Source organism: Salvia miltiorrhiza, chromosome 7 (assembly GCF_028751815.1).
Source record: "Salvia miltiorrhiza cultivar Shanhuang (shh) chromosome 7, IMPLAD_Smil_shh, whole genome shotgun sequence".
In the NCBI taxonomy this organism is placed as follows: Eukaryota; Viridiplantae; Streptophyta; class Magnoliopsida; order Lamiales; family Lamiaceae; genus Salvia; species Salvia miltiorrhiza.
The window spans coordinates 19,028,532-19,039,603 of record NC_080393.1 but is presented as its reverse complement, the minus strand read 5'-3'; the positions used below and the strand labels follow the sequence as shown (position 1 = coordinate 19,039,603).

Sequence of the window (11,072 nt, the reverse complement as noted above, 5' to 3'; positions counted from 1 at the left end):
AAATATTTTTTCCTTTTAATAAAAAGTTCTTTCTTTTAGCTGATAAGTTTAATTATCCAAATATTTTGACATTTTATAAACTTTTAAGATAATATATTTAAGTTCTTGAAACATTTTATAAATTTATTTTTAGTCAAACACCATCTATGTCACCTTAGCCTTAAAAAACTAATTAAGTTTAGAGACGCATATTGTTGCTTCCCCCCCTCCCCCCAAAAAAAACAACAACAACAACATAGAGAGACACAGATTGTACATTCGACTACATTTTCTAATTAAAATGTAATTAATTTTCAATTTATTTGGATATCCAACCATTCATTACCAAATCTTGGGAGTAATTGCTAGGCAACGTGAAGCTCGGGTTGTTAGGGTGCCTCCAACGGCACTTTTCTCCAGTTTCTTAAATCAAGAATCACCGTTGGAGATAAGAGCACCTGCATCGCGGGTACTCGAGGAGGTCCTCGAGGAGAGGGAGTGCGTCGAGGAGGGCGATGCGGCGTGGAGCTCCTCGAGGACTCCTCGAGTTATCGAGTATCCTCGAATGGGTGGAGGAGATGGCGCGTGCAATGCACGCGCCCAATTTAAAAAAAAAATTATGAAAAATTCGAAAATTCGAATTTATATACATTCTTTTGACTGCAACTCCTCGGTCTCCGCACCTTTGACCGACCATTTGCATTAATTTTTTTTTCTCCTTCTTCTCTTCTTTAAAATACCCCACCTTCTTCCTTCTTCTCTTCACACCTCTTCTCCTTCTTCCTTCTTCCTTCTTCTCTTCACACCTCTTCTTCTCCTACAATTTTCTCCGTCATGGATCCACACAACCCTTTCTACGATCCAAATTGGTGCCCTGATCTCTCCTCCGATTATCATCCCGATATGGGAGGAATCAACTTGGAGGAGAGCCCGCTCGAGGAGGAACCGGTGAGTGCTCAGCAGAGTGTCTCCCCACCAAAAAAAGGCGGCCGGAGGAAGGAAAAGGCCACCAAAATGAAGCACGACAAACAAAAAGTTTATCGTCATACTTACCTTCCACAGCATACAGATCTCATCGTCCAAATTTGGGCGGAGGAGACCAACGACTCGATCCGTGGGACGGATCAGAAGGGAGAGTCATATTGGGGCCGGATCCGCGAACGTGTGAACCCCATCCTCGGCGTCGACCTCGGCATCAAGCAACTTCAAGGCCACTGGTCCCGGGTGAGCGCGAATGTGCGTCTCTGGGAAGCTATTTGGGTGGAGACGCGCAACAATTGGCCGTCCGGTCATTCGAATGATATGATTCGTGAAAAGGCCCAAACCATCTTCAAGGCTCGAAGCCCACAGAGGGCCTCCTTCAATTTCTGGAACGCGTGGAGAGTTCTCCGGAACAATCCCAAGTTCAAGTCGATGTACCTCCTTGGAGACGTGCATGCCTCCAAGAGGACAAAGACTACGGAAGAGGGCGGCTTCACCACCTCGGCGTCGGGCGAGGAGATCTCTTCTGCTCGGCCCATTGGCAACAAGGCGGCGGCCAAGGCGGCGGAGAAAGGGAAAGGGAAGGCAGCAACGTCGCATACGAGCTCGGATCCTCCACCAGAAATTGTGGAGAGGTTGGATAGGAACGACGCGCAGATGAGGGCATTCACCGCCCAGTACCAGCGGAGGAACGATATCCGGGAGAGGGAGCTCGATATGCAGCTCCTGAACACGGATACGACGAACATGACGGACGCACAACGTGCATTGCACGCGTCCATGGTCGCCGACGTGCTCAGGCGTCGTGGTCTATCCTAGGCTTTTAATTATGTGATTTTAATGATGTTTTAGGTTTTTTAAATTTTTATGTATTTTTTTTATGTTTTAAATAGGTTTTTTAAATTTTATATTTAATCCAGTATTTAAATATGCAATTTAAATTATGCAATAAAATTTAAATAAAAAATATAAAATCAAAACTAATATTATCAAGTAGGCTATCAAGGAATCCCAATGCAGCACTACCTACTCAATAACACAAACACTATCAAGTAGACTATCAAGGAGGTCCCAATGCGGATGCTCTAATGTCAATATGGAAATCGAGGAAACCAGTTCTCATCTTGCACCCAGCTTCAAGCCTGACATTGTGGCCCCCGCTGCTACCTTTTTCAAATTTAACACTTTTTTATTATTTTTCTTGTTTCTCTTCGCCTGATTCGCAAAACAATTTTTAAACTTATTTTTCCTTAATTATTCTCTTTCGGATTCTTTTACATTGTGTCTTTTTATTGTACCACTTATTTTAAGTTGTAAAATTGTAGTAGTATAATAAGTTCATGTAATTGTGATATATCTAAACAACTAATTTAGTAATGTAATTTAAATTTTATTATGTGATTTTTATTATTTATAATTATAAAGTCAATTTATTTTATTAAATTGTATAGTTAAAATATAGAAATTTAAGCTAAAAATAAAACCAAAATACATAAATAATAATGCAAATAAAATTAATTGGAAACTAGTTTATGTACCACCTTAAATGTATTATGGTGGGACCCTGAAAAAGTATGAAACTAGTTTATTGTTGGAAGAGATGTGAGAGAAAAAAGTAGGTGGATTTCTAAAGCTAATGTGGCAGTGATTTGGCAATTTGGAAACTAGAAACTGGGATCATTGTTGGAGGCACCTTTAGGTGGGAAAAATGGGTGAGCGGGCCAGCCTACTGGGCTTTCTATTCATCCCAAGCCCAATTACTTTTTCTCTCTTTCTAAAAAGCTTTTAGCCACTTTTATGCGGTTAAACTTTGAACTAACGTACCCTTCATTGGAGTTCCTCTCTATATTATATTTTTAACATTTTCTATTTTCTAAAGCATTATTTTTAACATTTTCTATAGTAAGTTATATATATATATATATATATATATATAATACTATTAAATAAAACCTTTGAATTGAACAATATGTCTGTTTTACTATTTTGGGGGATTTTCTTTTTTGTACCAACAAACAATATTTCATTATGAAGTGGTCTTGATTGCAACATATTGCACCATGCAATATAAAAATGTAAAAGGTTCAAGTCGGAGCTCTTTGTCAAGTTAGTCGCAGATTAATTATATTGCACGGTGCAACATGTTGCATCCAAGTTCTTGTCATTCATTATTCATGTGTATAAAATTATGTTCAAGGCTATATTGTGGTAGTAAAGTATGTGAGTTATGATCTTCCTTAAAATCATTATGGCAATGGAAGAAATCAGTTAAGGAAAATTATATACACACACCATGTTTTTCTTCTGTTACTCACCTCCAAAATTAAATAAAATAAGAATACGGATAAAACATCCTATTTCCCACTTTTTTTATCATTTCTTTCAAGAATAAAATAAAATTGGAGACATCGAAATAGTCCCAATTTTTTCAGAAACAATATAATAGCTATTCTTCAAAATCCGGCATTCTTTAAAATTTTATATATGTGTATAATTTATTTAAACAGGTACAAAGGAATGGTAAGGATTAAACTTTTAACCTCACTACACAAATGATTTTCACCATTTGAATGTTTTCAAAAGAATCAAAATCTCATATATTAGAAAAAGACAACTGCATCAGAAATTGTTTGACTAATCTTCAATTGGCATTGGCACCCCATCAATTTGTTTGGCTAGATTAAGCACTAGCAACAAGGAAATCTTAAATTTGTTTAATTGCTGAAATAGAAATTTTATTAAAAGAAAAAGAGAGCACCGATGCTAACAAAGTATCGGAACACAAAAAACCGACTCAAACAAAACAAAAACCGCGTAAAAGAACCCCCCACAAAGTACCACTGGAAGTCGAAAACAAAGGAAACGAAAGCTAAGAAGAAAAATTTAAAAAAGCATCCTCGTCCCCAACATCTTCATCATCCAGCATATCACCCCATTTCTTTTTGCACATAAAACTCATTTAAATTTGCACTATGTATATCTTGAACTATCAAAAATATATTTTTAAATCATTAAATTATCAATCTTGTATTAATTGTATCATCTGTATATTTTCAGCTTCGAAAAGTTGATTTTTGCTTAAATTTGTAAAAAAATAAATATATAATACTAATTAAGTTGCGTGCAAAAAAATATATATATTTCATGTAAAGAAAAAGTATACTCAATATTAATAATTAAATTAATATTCCTTGAACAAACACCTATAGAATGATACTTCCTCCTATAGTTTTGAGACATTTGAAGTGAGACAAAGGGAGTATAATTCTATTAATTACAGTTAGCCTAGCATTGTAACATCTCATAAAAAATATCATAAATACAATTTGTAATTAGATATTTACTATAGTTAAAAATTACATTCATTATAGAATATAAATATATTAAACCTTTGATATTTTTAAAATGAATATTTATTTAAAAATCTCAGAAAAGAAAGTAATAAAAATCTAACTTATGAGATTATTTAATCATAATATAATATTCAAAAAGGGCCAACAAAATACTAAAATTTGTTTCACCATTATAAAATTGTTATTGTATACAACTATATAGAAAACTATATATTATATAATAAAACTTAATTTGAATTTGTAAATATTTATTCATCTTTCCATGATATTTAAATATTAACATATTAATTGTCAATGCAATACGGTAACTAGTAAGAACACTATTGTATAATAATCAATTGAAAATTTATTGGATAATGCTAATAAAAATTACTTGGACAATTATGAGTATTTTTTGGAGGAAAAATATATAATGTCGTTGTAAATTTTGCTATGCTTTCTTCATTCACGATATCGTTTCCACTTTATGAACGACACGAGTTTTAATAAAGTGGTAAATATTATTGTGAGTGGTGGTTGAGTCCTATTATTGTTATGAGTGGAAGTTTGTGGACCTTACAGTTATAAATGAAAGTGAAAACGATATCGTGGACGAATTAAAATGATAAAAGTGAAAATGATATCGTGGACGCAGAGAGTTGGAGAGATGTTGGAAGGATTTTTTATAAGGGATGGAATTTAAAGTACCCACTTTGGTTAGTTATCTTACAAAATTACCCACCCATATAAGATGTCTTATAAAACTACCCACTTTGCAATTGATGGTGATAGGTTTGCATCGTTTTCCGTAAAAGTTCTTACACTTTTCTTACACAAGTACACTTGTGTAAGAAAATGTGTAAGAGAGGTAGTTAAATATAACTCTAAATCTGAGGAAATGGCATTATTTGTAACCCTAAATGCCTTAAGTTCGAAAAAATAAAGACAGGTATTCATGTTATTAAACATGTATAAGAAAGTTGAAAAAAAAATTAAATGTAGCGTATTATGAAACAAGTTTTTTTTTGAAGCTAATACAACAATTACCTGCCTGTTAATCGTAGCCGTTAGACGTAGCCGGCTGGAAATGGATCCCAGCGGCTACTGTGACCGGCTAGGATTAACAGGCGGGTAAATACTTAATTAGCTTTAAAAAAAATTCTAGTTTCATAATAATCTTGACTTAAAATTTTTAAACAGACCTAATTTTTATTATTATTATAAACTTAAAGGGTGATTGGACAATTCACGGGTATAATGCAGCTTTATAGGGGGCAATCTCTTTGCAGTAAATTCACGAGAAGGAAATTGACAAAATAAACTCAATAAGTCTAAATTTATATAATTGAATATGAATTAATATTGTAACACATAAAATAATAGCAAATAGTCGATAAAAAAATTAAAAAATCATATATTATGAATCAATGAATCATAATACACCTTACAACCCATTACCCGCCAGAAATATGTAGCCGGCTGCCGTAGCCGTGGGTAAGAAACTACTCACGGCTACAGCGTACGGCTACTAAGTACTGGCGGGTAAGTTATTAAATGTCTTTAAAATATTTTTTCATATCACTTTATATAATGTTAGTATTTTTTACCCTTAATTTACTACTATTTCTTCTATTTATACACGAAAACTTAATTTTTTTTAATTATAAGCTTAAAGGGTGATTGGACAATTCATACGGCTACAATGCAGCTTTATAGGGTCTATTTCTTCTTTGCAGTAAATTCACGCGAAGGAGATTGACAAAATAAACTCAATAAGTCTAAATTTATTTAGTTTATTTGATTGGAATATGAATTAATATTGTAACACATAAAATAATAGCAAATGATGGATAAAAAAATTAAAATATCATATATTATGAATCAATGAAACATATTACACCATAACACCAAGTACCCGCCAGAAATATGTAGCCGGCTGCCGTAGCCGTGTGAAAGAAACTACTCACGGCTATATCGGACGGCTACACTTTAGTGGCGGGTAAGTTATTAAATGTCTTTAAAATAATTTTGCATATCATTTTATATAATATTCGTATTTTTTACCCTTAATTTACTACTATTTCTTCTATTTATACACGAAAACCTATTTTTTTTTAATTATAAGCTTAATGGGTGATTGGACAATTCATACGGCTATACAGATAGGCGAGAATCGCGGAAGCTTTATTGGGGGGATATACACGGCTGTATCTCAAATTCACAAGGCAATTTAAGGCTTGTTTGACCAAGAAACCCATTTACATGTATAAGAATTAGAACTTTTAACCTAGCCGCATTCCATTTTGAATTCACGGCATCAGTTTATTTTTTGAGAGAGAGTGAGAGAGAGAGGCAGCCGAGAAAGAGAGAGAGAGGAGAAAGAGCATCGGGTAAATTTTTGAGAAAGAGGAGAGCATTCCAAACCGAAGGTAAATTGGAATGAATTTTTTTTTTTTTATTTGTTTTCTTGTTTGTCCATGTTTGAATGAGAATCATTTTTTTTGAACTTGAAGGAGAGCATTCACGATTTTTTCAACGTCCGAAGGCATACACCATGGCTTCTTCTTCAAATCAAGTAAGTATCCTATTTCGTTGATTTTAAATTCGTGAATTGGGTTCGTGAATTATTTTGGTGAAATTGTTTAATTCGAATTACTTGTGTTCGTGAATTGGGTTCGTGAATTGGGTAGTTATTTTGTTGTAGTCATTTTTGTGACAGCCCGAAACCCATTTAATTATTTAATTATTTTGTTTGATTGCATTATTTAAATTTTTAACCATTTTTTTTATATCATGAAAAGAATATATTTATATAGCAAGTTCGTAAATGGTATAGTCGCGCCCCTAGTTAGATAAATAAATTTAGATTACATATTACGACTTTAGCAATAAAATTTTATGCTCAAGAATATTAAGTCATATTTGGGCCAATAAAATAAACATTTGCAAATCTTCTATATTGGGCCTTATGTGTATTTTATTTATATATTTTTCCTTGGGCTGAAATTTAAGCCCATAACATTTTATAAAATCAAGGCAATACGTGTTTTTCTTCCTTAGCCAAGATATGTATTAAATTTTAACCACAAATTCTAAGCTTATTTCCATCAGCCACGTGATCTGATTTATGCTACAGCCACGTTTCATCTCAAACTTTCTTGAGCTGCAAGCACCATTTCAAGCCTTCTTATTTAAAACATCAGCCTTTATCACCTCTGTTTTCCACCGCCTCAATTTTTCCAATGTTAAATTCTTTCATTTTCTGAAAATAACTCAAAAACCCAGCAATCAACTTCTTGTTTCTGCTGCTTTCGATTCAAGTGGTAATTTTAATTCTTGTACAGAGCTTATGTAATTTTATTTCAGCATCTCAATAGTTTCTCTAATTTCTGCCCAAAACCAAGAGTTTCCAAATCCAAACTTGCATACATACATCAATAAATTTAGTGTTTGTATTTCATAAGAAATTGAAATAGAATGCATATTTCACTGTTTTTACAATAAAGAAACTTAGATTTAGAAACCTAGAATAATGGAGGGAATTAAAATGACATGGGGTAAGGGGTTGCTCGTCGGAGCAACGGCCGCCGCTGCATGTGCCGAGGCGGCGGTGTAGAGAAGCAGGGACGGCGGCGGCGCTATGGCTTCGGCGGCTGCCCCGCTGTTCCAGTCGAGATAGGGGGAGGAGGTGGCTGGGCGGCTGCTACTGTCTGTCGTGGGACGGCGACGGCGGTGCTTCTGCCGGGCAAGAAAAGGTGGTGGCAGGCGACGTGGATCGCCGGAGAAAAGGGAAGGGGAGCTGCGGCTGCGACTGGGGCACAGTGAGGAAAGGACAGAGAGGATGGTGAGGAGAGATAAGAGGGCAAGAGGGAGAGAAGGCGGAGCTGCCGGTCTCCGCCGACGGCGCTGCCGTCCGGTGGCGCGGCGGCAGGTGACCGAGAGAGAGAGAGGGAGAAGGGGAAATGGGGGCTGCGTATTTTGTGTTTGTGTGGTGGAAGTGAGTTAAATTAGGGATTTAAGGGAGAGAAGGAAGTATGGGCTTGGGCCTAGGAAGGTTTTAATTTAATTGTTGGGCTCTTATTTTAAATGGGCTGGACTTCATATTTTAAATTGCATTATTAAGTTGGGCCTGATTATTTTTTTTATTAAATCCCAACTCAAAGTTTTAAAGAAGCATACATTTTATTATTTGATTCATTAGACCAATTATTTTCCAAATGATTTTATGATAATAAATTCTTAAGATTTAAACTACTATTATTATTATTATTTTTAAAGTTCAATTAGGCCCTCATGTTTTATTATTTGAATTTATCTGACTAGGTGCGGCGCGACTAGGAACGTGAACTTTAAATTCTCGCAGTCAATTTCAAAGTTCAAGTTACAGGTGTGGGATTTATTTCAGTACATGCCGTGGTTAATTGTTGTCCATTTTAATAGTATGTGTTTGCCATATGTGTTGTAAATTCAGTTATATCGCTAGGGGCCCGCTCAATGGGTTCAGGACTTCACCGTCCTTGGTATGCCACAATGCGATTTCATGTTACAGTTAGGGTTGCAACCTATTCGCCAGGGGCCTGCTCAATGGGTCCAGGACTTTAAAGTCCTTGGTATGCCACCGTGCGAATTTCAGTTATCAGTACAGTGCAGTGCGTATGTGTTGACCATTTTATTAACGTGGACAATTATTGCATGTTTCCCACACTGAGTATATTTCATATGCTCATCCCATATTTAACATTTTCAGGTAACTAAGGTTGGAGACGCGTGGAGGATCGAATGGGCGCGTCACGTATATATATATTTTGAAAAATATGATGGCGTAGTTACATCTAGCCTTTTGCTTTGTATGGTTTCAAAGTCTAAAACTACTTTTGAGTTTTGATATAACTTATCATATTAGCTTTTCCTCCATGGCTGGCCTTCTTTTAAAGTTATTTCAAATATTTTATTTAGGAATTTATTTCTTTGAATTTCTTTATAATTTAAATCCTTATGTTTTTCGCTGTCAAAAGTCATTTAAATTCATTTTAACACTTTAATTAGATTAGGGTGTTACATTATGGTATCAGAGCAGGTCTACTTTCCTGTAGACTCTGCAAAATAAATTTTTTTTCTTAAAATGTTTCAAGTCAAGTGTGACAAGGCCATTCGACCACTACGCGCTCCGACGTCAAGGTAAAAGTTATTTTAAAAGTTTTCAAGGGGATGAGTATAAACTGTTTATATTCCGAATTTATGTTAAACTTGCTGCAATAATTGAAGTTGTTATCAGAAAGTTCAAGTTCATTATGCAAGTTATTATGAGAAAGTTCAGTATACAAGTTATTATGTTGAAGATTATTGCAGCTATGAATTTTATTTCGGAATTTTACAGTTCATGACATTGAGATTTGATGAGTTCAAACTTTTCATGTTGAATATAGTCCTCGAATTAGGAATAACCTAGCATTTTCCTAGAAAAGTCTTGTTTTATAATCCCTTATTTATGTGATAGTGCCTCTGAATATAGAACCATGAGGAATACGCGTGCACATTCCCACCACGCCGAGAACTCAAATACAAATTCCGAAGCAGAAGCTGGACAACCTCATCCAACTAATGGAGGAGACTTCATGAGTCAATTTCTGAGCGCCTTACAAGGTTTTGTCCAACAGCAAACCCAAACTCAGGCTACGCAGCGAGACCTAAACCAGACCTCTAACACAATGGATCAAGCGGTAGAGCGATTTCGGAATTATAATCCGCCACGATTTAATGGACGTGATGGACCGCTAGCAGCTGAAGAGTGGTTGGAAGAGCTTGAACGGATTTTCACTCACATCAACTGTACCGAGGAACAGAAAGTTTCATGTGCTGTTTTTCAACTCAAAGAGGACGCTCGACAATGGTGGAAACATTTCTATCGTCTGTTGGGAGAAGAGGATCGCAATGTTCTCAATTGGAAAATCTTCAAGGGAGTAGTAATGGATAAATACTTTCCTCTGTCATTCAGAGAAAAGAAGGAAACCGAGTTCTTTGAGTTGAAACAAGGAAATATGACTATAGAGGAGTACGAGAGGAAATTTAATGAGTTGGCTCGTTTTGCACCACACCTAGTTGACACAGAAGACAAAATGATAGCTAGGTTCAGAAAGGGACTGAGAACTGACATCAAGGGAATTATGGCTGCACATGTAATTGAAGATTTTAGCGATTTGGTTAAGCGAGCCGAAGAGGTGGCAACTGCTCTTGGGTCAAACATCCCTGCACAAAAGCCAGCGAATCAACCTATGAAAAGGAAGTGGGAGAACTATAATCAAGGCGGAGGAAACTTCCAAGATAAGAGGCCGAAGTTTGGTGGAGGCGTTAATCCAGGAACAACGGGGACAAGACCACAATGCCAGAAATGTGGAAAATATCACTATGGAGAGTGCATGTGGGGTAAAAGAGTTTGTTTCTTTTGCCACGAACCGGGGCACACTACACATAATTGTCCTAAAAAGATGAACAATGCGCTAGAAGGGAAGAAAAATGTTGGGCCAGACAAAAGAGGAGGCAAAGAGCCAGAAAAGAAAGGAAATGCTCGATTCTTCGCTTTAGCTGATCAAGAAGAAGCAGAGGACGATGACACAATGACTGGTACGTTACTCATATCTGGAACACCAGCAGTTGTTCTATTTGATTCTGGAGCTTCGCACTCGTTCATTTCTGCAAAGTTTTGTCAAAAGAATCATATCCCTTGTGAAGTAGAAAACTTAGCCTTGAACATAAGTGTCCCTTCTGGAGAATGCATTAAGA

General features: G+C 35.8%; 1 long non-coding RNA gene across 1 annotated transcript; it reads left to right on the top strand.

The window, feature by feature from the left end:
* The first annotated feature begins 7,246 nt into the window (after positions 1–7,246).
* On the top strand, positions 7,247–9,276 carry LOC130993171 (uncharacterized). Its single transcript, XR_009091594.1, has 3 exons — positions 7,247–7,615; positions 8,616–8,679; positions 9,040–9,276. It is a non-coding gene; the product is annotated as an uncharacterized LOC130993171 (long non-coding RNA).
* The last annotated feature ends 1,796 nt before the right edge of the window (positions 9,277–11,072 follow it).